Source organism: Myotis brandtii, unplaced genomic scaffold, assembly GCF_000412655.1.
Source record: "Myotis brandtii unplaced genomic scaffold, ASM41265v1 scaffold463, whole genome shotgun sequence".
NCBI classification, from domain to species: domain Eukaryota; kingdom Metazoa; phylum Chordata; class Mammalia; order Chiroptera; family Vespertilionidae; genus Myotis; species Myotis brandtii.
In genome coordinates, this window is record NW_005367694.1 from 871,065 (window position 1) to 878,336 (window position 7,272).

The 7,272-nt window shown below is 45.0% G+C and overlaps 1 long non-coding RNA gene across 1 annotated transcript in view; it reads right to left on the minus strand.

Annotated features, from left to right (window-relative positions):
- Positions 1–7,250, minus strand: part of LOC106727671 — an 18,720-nt gene extending 11,470 nt beyond the window's left edge. The window contains exon 1 of the long non-coding RNA XR_001363906.1: positions 6,268–7,250. This is a non-coding gene — a long non-coding RNA (uncharacterized LOC106727671). The remainder of the gene's footprint in view (positions 1–6,267) is intronic.
- Between the last annotated feature and the right edge of the window lie 22 nt (positions 7,251–7,272).

The following is a 7,272-nucleotide window of genomic DNA, read 5'->3' on the forward strand; positions in this document are numbered from 1 at the left end:
CTCCCTCTCTGAAATCAATAAAAATATATTTAAAAAAAAAAAAAAGAGCAGAGCGTGGGTGTGGATCGGCCCTGGCATCGAAGCCCGTGTCCTGACCACACACTGCCTCGTCTGCAAGGCTGCCCTGGATTGAGGTCACGTTCGCTGTGTGGGCGTCTTAGTCTCCCGTGAAATGATTGGCATTTGCTTCCCGGCCTTGCTGCCTGTGGCCATTCGGCTTTCTTCTTGGACAGATGTGGACTTGTGATGCTCGAACAGCAATCCGAAGGGTCTTGATTAACCACAAATCAGAGAAACCGACCAGTACGTTATTTCTGGGAGCGAAAGTTTGCAAGGGACCCTCCCTTTCTACATTTTACAATTTTATAATATTTGTGTAGGTTTTTGGTTTTTATTGATTGATTTGAGAGACAGAGAGAGAAAGAAAAAAATCAATTCGTTGTCGTGGACAAAATTAGACAAGAATAACCAATATTGTTAAGCTTGAAAAAATGAGAAACGCTGGGGAGGCCGGTGGCTCTGGCTTCATCCTGAACCAGCTCTGAACCCCTCCGCTTCCTCACCTGTAAATGACAGGATTCGCTTCAAGCTTCCTCCCAAGTTCTCACGTCCTAAACCAGGGATTTGTCAACCGTGCGGGCGTGCCGCAGGCTGTCAAACACGCAGTACCTGCCCCTGCCGCCAGGGGCGCTGCCCTCTCATCCCCTTAGGTTGTCAGATTAAAACATGGCAACAGCCAACACAACAATAGCTGTCCAGTGTGAACGAAACAAAATTATACCTTTTTATTTTTTTTAATTATTTTATAATATTTGTGTAGGTTTTTGCTTTTTATTGATTGATTTGAGAGACAGAGAGAGAGAGAAAAAAATCAATTCGTTGTCCTGGACAAAATTAGACAAGAATAACCGATATTGTTAAGCTTGAAAAAAAGAGAAAAGCTGGAGAGGCCGGTGGCTCTGGCTTCGTCCTGAACCAGCTCTGAACCCCTCCGCTTCCTCACTGTAAGTGACAGGATTCGCTTCAAGCTTCCTCCCAAGTTCTCACGTCCTAAACCAGGGATTTGTCAACCGTGCGGGCGTGCCGCAGGCTGTCAAACACGCAGTACCTGCCCCTGCCGCCAGGGGCGCTGCCCTCTCATCCCCTTAGGTTGTCAGATTAAAACATGGCAACAGCCAACACAACAATAGCTGTCCAGTGTGAGCGAAACAAAATTATACCTTTTTATTTTTTTTAATTTTTGTCAGATCAGCAAAAAATACCCTTTCTGGTGTGCTGTAGAGTTTCAGGCATTAGTTGATGTGTGCACGAGAGGTAAAAGGGTGGAAATCGCTGTTCTAAACAGAATGTCAACTCGGCCCCCGCCCCCCATTCGGACTGGGGGCCTGCTGCGGCGTTGCTGGCCTCCCTTCACCGCGGGCATGTTTTGTCTTGCGTGCACCCTCCACTTATGTATTTGTTCTTTTCCTTACCAGCACATGAGCTGTACAGAAACTGGTTCTAATGAATCATGTCGACAGCCACGGCAGTGGCTCCGCCGGGATTTGAGGAAAGTTCACTTATCACCCATGACTTGCACGGTGAACTTGAGTCTCCGTGCCTAGTGATCGTATTACAGCTTGAATGTGTGCCAACGAACTGGGTGGAACTAATTTTTTTTTAAAATTAAGAATAATAGGGCCCTGGCCGGTGTTCTCAATGGTTAGAGCGTCAGCCCACGGGTTTGATTCCTGGTCAAGGGCACATACCTGGGTTTCTCTCTCTCTCTCTTTCAAATAAATGAATAAATAAGTAAATAAATAATGCTGGGACAATCGGATAGCCACATGCAAAAGAGTGAAGTCGGGCCCCTTCCTTGCACTGTACCCCAAAATTACCACAAAATGCACCAAGGCCCTCTGGAGTGCAGGCCGACACTCTATTAACCAAGCCGCACCAGCCAGGGTGAGACTTTTACTTCTTACTTTATATATTTGTGTCTTTGAATTTTGAACAAAAAAACATATATATCCCTTCTGTAGTCAAATACATTGAATTATTATTATAATTTTTAAAGAATGAAATCTGGCCCGACCAGCATGGCTCAGTAGTTGAGCATGGACCTATGAACCAGGAGATCACAATTCGATTCCTGGACTGGGCACATGCCCAGGTATGAGCTCCATCCCCAGTAGGGGGCGTGCAGGAGGCAGCCGATGAATGATTCTCTCTCATCATTGATGTTTCTATCTCTCCCTCCCTCTCCCTTCCTCTCTGAAATCAGTAAAAAGATATATTTTTTTAAAAAGAATGAAATCTAAAAGGCTATTCACGAATCTCCTGCCCCTTCTCTCCTGCATGGCTCTCACGTTGCTGCGGCCCAGCCTGGGCTTCCTGCTCCTGGCCCATGGATTTCCTGCAGTTCCCGCCCTGCTTCCCATCTCCCTCTGTTCTAACTGCCTTACCTTTCCCCACCGAGTCATCTGCTGGCCTCCCTCCTTCCCATCCCTCAGGCCTCAGCTCATGAGTCACTTCCTCTGAGAAGCCTCCCCCCACCTAAGCCAGGATTAAGGGCTGGGTTCTCCTGTCGAGCCCATGTCACCCACATTCATCACAGTTATCCTGCAAGGAAAGCTTATTTTTTTCCCCTTGGTTTCTACAGTAGAACCCATGGGGTCCAGAGCTATGTTTTCCATTGTGTTTCTACTGTGCCTGGTACTGAGCTGGTGCCTAAAAAGTGTTCCCTGAAAGAGGGAATGAATGAATGAATGAATCTTCACAAGAAATAAAACATTGACCCCTTCCCACTCCTACTGTCTCATCACTGGATGCTCAAAATGTATTAGGCCCATGTGTGAGGCCATCTGTTTATTCCACCTCAATATCTATCTATCTATCTATCTATCTATCTATCATCTTCTATCTTGCTATCCACCTATCCATCCATCTAAAATTTAGGACCCCAGTTTTATGGATGAGCTCAGAAGGGTCCTTTGTTTAGTTTATTGCTCTGCTGTCACCACCTTAAAATTCTTAATATTATTTTGAACAAGGGGCCTTACATTTCCATCTTGCATGGGGTCCGCCCGGCACATCGTAGAGCTGGTCCCGCAGCCATCGATGCACTCACTGCCGCGATGGGGTCCTGACTCACTGGAAACCTCCGTGGAACAGAAGGCCTGAGAGGCAGGCAGGCTGAGACCATGCGTGGCCACGTGCCCACTGTGTTCTAGAACCTTCAACAGTCGGCTGTGACCCCTCGTTCTAATCCGCTCTCAGCAGCCCCTGCGCTCTCATGACTTCAGACCTCATTAACCCTTTGAAATATATTTTTATTTTAAAATTACAGTTGACATATAATATTATATTAGTACACCCTTGTGATTAGGCATTTATGTAACTTATGAAGTAATCACCCGATAAACATAATACCTGTCTGGAACTGTGCATAGTTGTTACAATATTACTGACTATACTCCTAGCCTGTACTTCACACCCCCATGACTATTCTGTAACCACCAATTTGTACTTTTTTTTTAAATCTGCACCTGAAGACATTTTCCATTGATTTTCAGAAAGAGTGGAAGTGAGGGATAAGGGTGAGAGAGAGAAAGAGAGAGAGAGACAAGGATGTGAGAGAGACACGTTGATTGATTGCCTCCTGCATGTGCCCTGACCCGGGCGGGGGATCAAGCCTGCAACCGAGGTACGTGCCCTTAACTGGGAATCAAACCCGAGACCCTTCAGTCCTGGGGCCGATGCTCTAACCACTGAGCAACCAGCCAGGGCTCCAATTTGTACTTCTTAATCCCTTCACCTTTTTCACCCATCCCTCCAAACCCCCCTTCCACTTGGCAACCATTAAAATGTTCTCTGTATCTATGAGTCTGTTTCTGTTCTGCTTGTTTGTTTATTTTGGTTTTTAGATTCCACACGTAAATGAAATCATCTGGCATTTGTCTTTGTCTGACTTAGTTCACGGAGCACAATAGCCTCCAGGTCCATCCATGTTGTTGCAGATGGTGAGATTTCATTCTTTTTTATGGCTGAGTCATATTCCATTGTATATATGCACCACTTCTTTTTTTTTTAATTAAAAGGAAGAAACACACTATCAATTTATACAAAGTACAAGATGAGAGAAAATGGGATTACATTTTGACAAAAGAGTGCTTAGGCAGAGTATTATCATAATTAACATAGAAATAGGTTACTGTCCCCAGGGTGTCTTCAAACAGAATGTTCTTTCCTTGGGTAAAAGGTAGATAGATTTGGAAGCAAACTTTTCTTGCTAGCTCATGAGTCCTTACTCTAGATTTGTCTTCTGGAAGATACAATTTGCTTTCTAATATGTCTGTTGTGTAGGGTGACTATATCTTTTTTACTCTTGTAGTCAGAATACTTTAGTTCAGTACAAATAATAGTAAATCCATCCATTCATCTATTGATGGACACTTAGGTTGCTTCCATATCTTGGCTATTGTCAATAATGCTGGGATGCATATGTCTCTTCAATTTGGTGTTTTAGGTTTCTTTGGATAAATACCCAGAAAGTGGAATTGCTGTGTCCTTCTTTGTCGCTTGTTATAGCTTTTGTTTTAAAGTCTATTTTTTAATCCTTTCGCTTTTACTAAAGGGGAAGGAAGGCCATTCTGAGAATAGACCAGAACTGGAATTTTTTACACTATCAGCACCAATAAAAGGTACCTTTTATTTTTTTTCATACAATTTCCATAGAATATATGATCTGATATTCATACTAGCGTTTATGTGACTTCCTGAAAGACCCCAAGTAAGAGGAACAAAGTTTCTTCTAAGTTGATTACATTTCCCTATTCCAGGTAGTTTAAACCATCTGTCAACAAAGTTTCCTCCTCTTCCTTTCAATTTCCGAAGACCATTTTTATTTTTTAAGAGAGAGAGAGAGAGGAAAGGACAAGAGATAGATAGACTTGTTTTTCCACTTACCCCTGTATTCATTGGTTGATTCATGTATGTGCCCTGACCTGGGATCGAACCCGCAACCTTGGGGAATCGGGACAACACTCTAACCAGCTGAGCTCCCCGGCCAGGACCTGAAGAACGTTTCTTGATAAGATTTTGTTTTCGTCACATTCGCTGGACTTAAAAAGGGAAGCAAAATTAGAGTCGAGTCTGCCTTTTGGTTTTTGTTTGATTTTTCTTTTTTTTAAAAATATATTTTATTGACTTTTTACAGAGAGGAAGGAAGAGGGATAGAGGGAATGAATGAATGAATGAATCTTCACAAGAAATAAAACATTGACCCCTTCCCACTCCTACTGTCTCATCACTGGATGCTCAAAATGTATTAGGCCCATGTGTGAGGCCATCTGTTTATTCCACCTCAATATCTATCTATCTATCTATCTATCTATCTATCATCTTCTATCTTGCTATCCACCTATCCATCCATCTAAAATTTAGGACCCCAGTTTTATGGATGAGCTCAGAAGGGTCCTTTGTTTAGTTTATTGCTCTGCTGTCACCACCTTAAAATTCTTAATATTATTTTGAACAAGGGGCCTTACATTTCCATCTTGCATGGGGTCCGCCCGGCACATCGTAGAGCTGGTCCCGCAGCCATCGATGCACTCACTGCCGCGATGGGGTCCTGACTCACTGGAAACTTCCGTGGAAGAGGAGGCCTGAGAGGCAAGCAGGCTGAGACCATGCGTGGCCACGTGCCCACTGTGTTCTAGAACCTTCAACAGTCGGCTTTGACCCCTCGTTCTAATCCGCTCTCAGCAGCCCCTGCGCTCTCATGACTTCAGACCTCATTAACCCTTTAAAATATATTGTTATTTTAAAATTACAGTTGACATATAATGTTATATTAGTATACCCTTGTGATTAGGCATTTACGTAACTGATGAAGTAATCACCCGATAAACATAATACCCGTCTGGAACTGTGCATAGTTGTTACAATATTACTGACTATACTCCTAGCCTGTACTTCACACCCCCATGACTATTCTGTAACCCCCAATTTGTACTTTTTTTTTTTTAATCTGCACCTCAAGACATTTTCCATTGATTTTCAGAAAGAGTGGAAGTGAGGGATCGATGGGGCCCCTCGGCCTGGCCTGTGGGGATCAGGCTCAAATCGGCCCTCCAATATCCCCCGAGGGGTCCCTGATTGCGAGAGGGCGCAGGCCAGGCCAAAGGACTCTGGTGTTAACATAAAAAGCCATAATATTGAATCCTGACTGCCACACACTGTGCTTAATGTTTTCCATGAACTTATTCATTCAGATAGTTATCGAACAATGGGACTATAACAGTGAGCAAAGGCCCCATGCCTCAGGGTCTTAGATGTGTTGAATCTGCCCAAGGACCTTTTGAAGTCAATATCATGCCATCGCTATCCCTGCTTGAGGGTTGAGAAAATGAAAGCTGAAAGTGGTTAAGTAAAATCTGCCCCCACATCACAACTCTAGTAAGTGGTTGACTTGGGATTCATGCTTTTGCTTCCTACAGCTCACTTGAGGGACACGCCTCTGAGATCGCCCACAGGGGTGTTTGGAGAGCGAAAAGCTGGTAAGGAAGATCCCTAGGTGCAGCGAGCACCCTGGGAGTGTGAGAAAGTGGAGATGAAGGCCCCCCGAGAACAAGGACGACTCTCACCGCCCCGTGGCTTGAGAATGGAGCTGAGCTTGGCTTGGGGTCGGTCCCTGATCCAGGGCGGAGCAGCCCGTCACGTGGTAGAATCATCTGGATTTGGGGGCCCTACGCATGTATAAGGGACACTTGACCCCGACCCGCCTTGGTGTTTGTGCAGAACCCTCCGTGAGAGGAAAACACTGCTGTTTACAGGAACCGGTCTATGAACTGTACTGAAAGGGTGAGGGTCATTAACCTCTCTGCCTCCCCCCTTCTCCTCCCCCCCAAAAAATAAACCTTGCTGTCCTATTGGAGTTGACTAACGACCTTCCAGGTAAAAGGGACATAGCACGGCGTCTGGTACCAGAATGTGAATTCAGTAAAGGCCGGAGGACAAACGAATAATTTCAACTCGTACTCACACAACAAGCAGGCAGAGGCAGTTACAGGGCACTCGGCACCCCCCAAAGCCAGTGGGATTTTCTTCAAGCACTCAGCTCCCCCCGGAAAAACCAGGGCAGGTACACGTACCCCACAGCATGTCCTTTGAAATGCAAAGGCTGCAGAAAACAGGGGGGGCTCCCAGGAGGTCAGAGTGGATGGTTTTGCTGTCCTTCTTCTTGGGCTACTGAGAAGTCCAGAAATGAACAGAGGGTCCCTGCCTCCCACC